This window comes from Gorilla gorilla, chromosome 11 (assembly GCF_029281585.2).
Source record: "Gorilla gorilla gorilla isolate KB3781 chromosome 11, NHGRI_mGorGor1-v2.1_pri, whole genome shotgun sequence".
Taxonomy (NCBI): Eukaryota; Metazoa; Chordata; class Mammalia; order Primates; family Hominidae; genus Gorilla; species Gorilla gorilla.
The window spans coordinates 31,006,591-31,013,371 of record NC_073235.2 but is presented as its reverse complement, the minus strand read 5'-3'; the positions used below and the strand labels follow the sequence as shown (position 1 = coordinate 31,013,371).

The 6,781-nt window shown below is 41.7% G+C and overlaps 1 long non-coding RNA gene across 1 annotated transcript in view; it reads right to left on the bottom strand.

Moving 5' to 3' along the window:
- Positions 1 to 5,144: 5,144 nt before the first annotated feature.
- Positions 5,145 to 6,781, bottom strand: part of LOC109025896 (uncharacterized) — a 193,737-nt gene continuing 192,100 nt past the window's right edge. Inside the window, exon 5 of the long non-coding RNA XR_008677646.1 lies at positions 5,145 to 5,376. This is a non-coding gene — a long non-coding RNA (uncharacterized lncRNA). The remainder of the gene's footprint in view (positions 5,377 to 6,781) is intronic.

The window sequence follows — 6,781 nt, the reverse complement described above, 5'->3', positions numbered from 1 at the left end:
TGCCAGAGACATAAGGTAATTTTTTTTCCCAGCTCTTCATAGTGAGAACCTGGTGGGGTTTCTGGGGGTAAAACCTGTGAAAGTGTGGGCCCTTCCCCAAGACTATGGCCTCAGGAGTTTCTCACTCTCCTGCTAGTTCTCAGCCTTCAGCAATTTGTCAAAATTACCATTTAAGTGTTTCTATTAGCTTATGACTTCAGGCTTTAGCTCCTAGTAAGCGGATCTCAGCTCTGAATCTCAGCATTCAGCTGTCTATCCAAATTTTAAGGTGGTTTCCTCTGCAACCTCAATTCTCTGATGGGTCCAAAGGTCATTGATTTTCAGTTTGTTCAGCTGTTTTCCTGTTGTAAGGAATAAAGTGATAATTTCCAAGCTCTTTTGAGGTTGAATCTGAAACTGAAAATATCCGGTAAATTTTCCATCTCCTAGGATATAGATTTCATTTCAGCAAGTTTGATTTTGGCCTTTATTATATCTCTGTGCCTCAATTCATCTTTTTGAACATATGCAGTACAGTTATAATAACTTTTTACATCATTGTCAGAGTTGACATCTGTGTCAGTTCTCGATTAGTTTCATTTGAATGATTATTGTTCTCACTTGGAGGTTTTGATTAGATGCCAAATATTGAGAACTGTGTTGTTAGATCCTGGGTATTTTTGTATTTCTATTATCATCCTTGAGCTTTGTTCAGGGATGCAGTTACCTAGTTTGAAACAGTTGGGTGCTTTCAAGTTTTTCTTTTACTGTGTTTTAGCTGAGTGCAGAGCAATGCTCAGCTTAGAGCTGATCCTTACCTACTACTGAGACAGGACCCTTCTGAGAACTCTACCCAATGATCTGTGTGTCCTAGATATTTCCAGTGGGGCTGTCGGAACAGACTCTATTGAGTTCTGTGTGTGTGGCAGGTATTCATCATTCTAATCTTTTTCGGTTGTTCTTCTTCAGCCTCAGTTTTCTCATGAATATGTGGTGATCACTACTCTACTAAATACGTGTTGGGGACCCTCTAGGGTTCTCTCTATGCAGCTCTCTTCTCTCTAGTACTCTGCTTTTGGAAATCTATCTGTCTTGGTTTCCCCATGGTCTCAGTTCCATCTTCTTTTTTTTATTATTACACTTTAAGTTTTAGGGTACATGTGCACAATGTGCAGGTTAGTTACATATGTATACATGTGCCATGTTGGTGTGCTGCACCCATTAACTTGTCATTTAACATTAGGTATATCTCCTAATGCTATCCCTCCCCTCTCCCCCCACCCCACAACAGGCCCCGGTGTGTGATGTTCCCCACCCTGTGTCCAAGTTTTCTCATTGTTCAATTCCCATCTATGAGTGAGAACATGTGGTGTTTGGTTTTTTGTCCCTGCGATAGTTTGCTGAGAATGATGGTTTCCAGCTTCACCCATGTCCCTAAAAGGACGTGAACTCATCCATTTTTATGGCTGCATAGTATACCGTGGTGTATATGTGCCACATTTTCTTAATCCAGTCTCTCATTGATGGACATTTGTGTTGGTTCCAAGTCCTTGCTATTATGAATAGTGCTGCAATAAACATATGTGTGCATGTGTCTTTACAGCAGCATGATTTATAGTTCAATCTTCTTAATGCAGGGAGTCTAATGGGCTCCCCTGGGATTTTTCCCTCCTGTGCCATGACTTTGAAACTGTCTCAGTGTAGTAAGTTGTAGCAATCTTAGGGCTCACTTCATTCATTTCCTCTCTCTTAAGGATCTCTGTCCTTTGTTGCAGTGTCTTAAAAACCATGGCTTTACATATTTGATTTACTTTTCGGATTATTTTATCTAGATAAATATATACAGTCTCTTTTATATTATTTCGTTTGGGAATATAGAATTTCCTTCCAAAACTGCCTGAGCTTGAGGCTTGTTTATTTTTGGTGGGTGTATGTGCCCTCCTAAACTTCATATGTTGAAATCTAACCCCCATGGTGATGATATGAAGATATGGGGACTTTGGAGCCTTCATGAATGGGATTAATGGCCTTTTAAATGAAGTCTGAGGAAGCTTGTCTGCCTTTTCTGCCATGTGAGGATGCATAGAAGGTGCCATCTATGAGAAACAGGCCTACACCTTCCACCAAATCTGTTGGCACCTTGATCTTGGACTTCCCAGCCTCCAGAATGGTGACCAATAAATTTCTGTTGTTTATAAATTACCCAACCTAACGTATTTTTTTATAGCAGCCCTAAGATATCTATTTTATATTTTTAAAATATCTACATATTTGTATACAGTTAGCCCTCTTTATTTGTGGGTTCCTCCTCTAGAGATTTAACCAACTATGGATTGAAAATATTTGAAAAAAAGTAACAATACAAAAATGAAAAAATAACACAAATTTAAAAATACACTTTAACAACTATTTACATAGCACTTACACTGTATTAGGTATTATAAGCAATCTAGACATGATTTAAATTATGCAGGAGGATGTGCATAGGTTATGCAAATACTATGCCATCTTATATCAGAGACTTGAGTATCCTCAGATTTCAGTATCTGTGGTGTGTCATAGAACCAATTCTCCGTGGATACTAAGGGACAACTTAGTCTCTACTTTATTCTTAGCATTATTTTTTCTTTTTATTTTTAGAGTCTGTTAATGTTATTAGTCTTTTTTAAAGTATAACTTTTGTTTTTCATGAACTTCTCTATTTTTGGTTTTCTACTGTATACATTTTCACCCATCGGAGTTATTTATCTGTTTAGGTTCCTCAATTTACCCTTGTAATTCAGTCCGCTCTACCTTTATGTATATTTTAAACCGTGTTATGAGGCATTTACAGGCTCTGGATCGCTATAGCTTTCTTGAAAATCGGTCATTTTATTGTGTTCAAGAATTCTTTTTCTCAATAACAATTGCCTTTTGCTTTAAATTTTCTTTTGTTAAACCAGTTTTCTTTAATATTTTCTTAGTATATCTTTTTCTATCCCTTTAGTTTCTTTTTCTTAATATTGAATATCTGAAGACGAGACTTGAGCCTTGTTTAAAAACTGAAATAGTCATAAGTGAGTGATGAACTTCTGGGATGCTCTCTCCGGAATAACTGTCCTGATCATATCTCCTGTCATCCCTGCTGCCAGCCTGTCCCTGACATTACGTTGGGCATGAAAAATCTTAGATTCTTGATTTGAGCATTGGAAAATATTCATGATCAGGCCAAAACTTGTATTTACCAATTTAATTTTTTTGCTTAATAATTATTTCAAAAAATGTTGTTGTTACATTATTAGAATCCTTGACATTATGCTAGATATTTGAGTTTAATTAGTCTAGGTTGGCAGTGTCCCAGTGGCCATGGAGTGGACTGTGTATGTTCTTTGCAACCCCGGGGGAAACAGGAACACTCCTCTTCTCTTTACATTTTTTGAATTAGTCTCTCTGCTATTTTGCCCTCAACCCCTGCAAACCCCAATTTTCCAACCACCTATTTAAAGAACGTAGGATGCTGAACTGGAATTGCCCATGGTTAGCCTCCAATCATCCTAAGGACAGGGGCTGAGACTCCAGCAGGGGAAAGAATGGCTCCTGCTGGTCAGTGCTAGATGCCAGTGTCCACCTATCCATCATGTGCTCTCACTCCCACAGCCCAGCGGTGCTTCTGACTTGCTGCTGTCAGTATTCATCCAACCTGCTCTTCACTCTGTAGCTCCAGCTCTGCATCTTCCACAGTCTTTTCCATCACCATGAACTAGAGCACTCGTCCCATCCTTCAATCTCATCTAGAGACCACACATGGCCTGCACACACTATAAACCTTTCTTCATTGTTGTTCTGTGCCATGAGCAAACTTCTGTTTTGTAAATTTGTGTGGGTTTGTGGACTGTTTTTCAAGTATGCTGTGAGCTGCTGGAGGAGAAAACAGCCTTCTATGCCTCTCTGTGTTCACCAGGGCCCTGATTCAGATATTAGGTCACTAGACACCTTTTCATAGGTTCCTGCCTTGAGTGCTGCATCGCACAGTGAGCTCCTCCTGGGCATGACTGGGAGGGAGCACAGGCAGGGCCTCGAGCCTATTTGTATTTACTGAGCTTCCAGCTCCGCAGCTGCCCCTGGGAGCGGAGGCTACAGTAACTATCTGTCGACTTGAGGAGCTAGTGTGATCCATTTCCTCTCCTTCTCCTTCACCTCTGCATATAAACTGCTCTTTTCCCAAGGTGCTTGCCTTCATTATGACTGTAGGATTACACAGAAATGCTGTTCTTCCTGCACCAAGACTGCACAAAGCTGGGGGAGACCACTTCAGGGATGAATACACCCAGTGACCCTTCAAAATTGCTCTCCCAAACGTTTAAAAAATTCTCCACATTTTTATCAAGAATTGTAATTTTTAATGCTCCTCTTTCAAACCCCCTCATCAAATATAACCTTTTCCTAGTTTTAGTGAGGAAATCTCCCCTGGTTCATTTGAGAGTCTGACAAGCTCTGCATACAAAATTGACAGCTGAAGATTTTTTTTAATAGTAGTCAAGATTAGAGCTGTGTTCTGGCATTTTCCTCCCCACTCCTCTCTCAGCTTGAGTCATTTTGCCTTTTCCTCCAGCTCTGGCACCACACAGGCCTCTCCGAATGGAGCACCTGAATTATTAATGCTGCCCAGTCCCTCAGAGTGCCCACGAAGCTGTGCACAGCTCAATCTGAAAGGATGCACCGAATCATTAGATGCTGGCAGCCCACTCTCAGCCCTGCGATCACACCTGTCTAGAGACATTAATTTACTAAATGATTTTACCACTGCAAGTTTTTAGATTACTTCATGTTTAGCTCAATTAAGTATATTTTAACACACATTTATTAACCACCTACATTTTCCCAAGAGACTGAGGTGGGAGTTATGTTCTAAGTGGATCTCATAAATTAGTGGGGGAGGCTAACAGACAAACAACAAGGCAGGTGGAGGCAGGTGTCTGTAAAGAGGCACAAGGGGCATCAATACAGAGCCCAGGTCATCATCTCAGAATACAGGGTGGGAAACTTCCCGTCCCTGAATGATGAGGACCTAGACAAAGGTGGAGAAGGGATGGGCATTCCAGATGAAGGGAAGGGCATAAACAACACAGCCCAAATGAGACTGAGTGAGGAACGTTAACCAAAAAGTCTAAGTTGTGGGGGCAAGGGGAGGTTTAATAGTGCAACACAGGAAGTGTCACATCATCCTGTTCCTCTAATGGAGGCTTCTCAGTAAGATCCACATTGGAGATTCCTTTAAAGATAACAGTGAACTGAGTGAATACTTACTTGCTGGCGTGGGAGAGAAAACTGCATGCAGAAGTTGGAAAACTCAGGACAGAAAACTCCAGGATAAGTCGGGGTGAGCTGGCATCCAATGGGGGCTTTGCTTCCATGGGGCTAAGTGAGAAACAGAGGATATAAGTCAGTCTTAGTTCTGCAGAGGCCAGCAGGAGGCCAAACCTCCTGGCAAAGCAGGTTATATAATTGGGAATTATTCTAGAATGATACAAATTTATGATGAAAGGCTGAGAATATATTATTTATTGAAATCTGACTGGAAGTATATAGAAAACAAATGAAAATTAAATGCATGGCTCTGGGGACCAGCAGAACCTGGTGATAAGAGGGAGAAGAACCAGAGCTGATCCAGACAGACCCTTCTCATAGATCCATCTGCCTCAGGGCTTGTACCAGTCTTTTCCTGAAGAATGAGGGGAAGTGTTTGTTAAAATATACTCTCTGTCTTTGTCTGTCAAAGTTTCCATTTCAGAAAATCCTACTAAAATTGGATTGACTTGCTGGAATTGTTGTAGTACTCACAGGTTTGTATGCCTGCTGCACAGTAACAGACCAAAACACTGAGACCACAGGGATGCAGCACAGAAAGAGTGTAGTGATCGCAGGCCACCAAGCAAGGAGAAGGGAGGAGACCCTCAAATCCCTCTCCCCAAGGAACTTTTGCCTGGGGTTTCTATGGGGATCATGGAGGGCGAGGGCCTGGAAGACTGGGGTCGTTGATTTGTTGGGGGAAAGAAGATGAAATTATCAGAATGTGGAAACTGCACTCTTCAGTGAGTCAGCTCCTCCTGGGGTCCTCAGACAGCTGGCATCAGTGGGGTCCTACAGACCAGCTGGCATCAGTGGCATCCTTCAGACCAGCTGGCATTGGTAGTTTCACTCTTATACAGGACCTAAAAGAATTTCTCAAAGGGAAAACTTAACCTTTCATAATATTCAAGTTGTTATCTATAGAGCAGGTAAGGATAACTGGAATCTTGTAACAGAGTCTACATGATTCTAGGACATCAGGCAACAAGCAACCATGAGGAAGCAGGTGAGACAGCAGCCTAACCTGGTGATGAATGCTGAATGTGCTGCAAGCCAGCTTTCATTTCATTTCCCCATCTCTCTTCTTCCTTGATTAATTTTCATAAAGTTTATAGGGGTGGTTTCAGAATAACTGAACAGTTCGAGGTCAGGGCAGTTTGGTCATGTCTGAATTGAGCTCAGTGGTGGATCAGGATGTGGCCCCTTCATCTCTTGGCCCTATTCTTCTCTGCCAGCCTTGCCCTCTTGGGGTCATCTCCAGGGCTCCAGGCCAACATGCTCCCTTGTGCACATCCAGCAAAAAGAGGAGCCTCTAGTGCCAATGGCACCAGCATGAGGCCCACATGCCATTCTCATTGGCTGTTACTGGGATTTGTGCACCTCCCAGGATGAACCACTGTGGTAAATGAAATATGCCAATAGGATAAAGGGAGTTAGCTAAGAGAAATCAGGGTGCTGGGAGGTAAGATGAGTG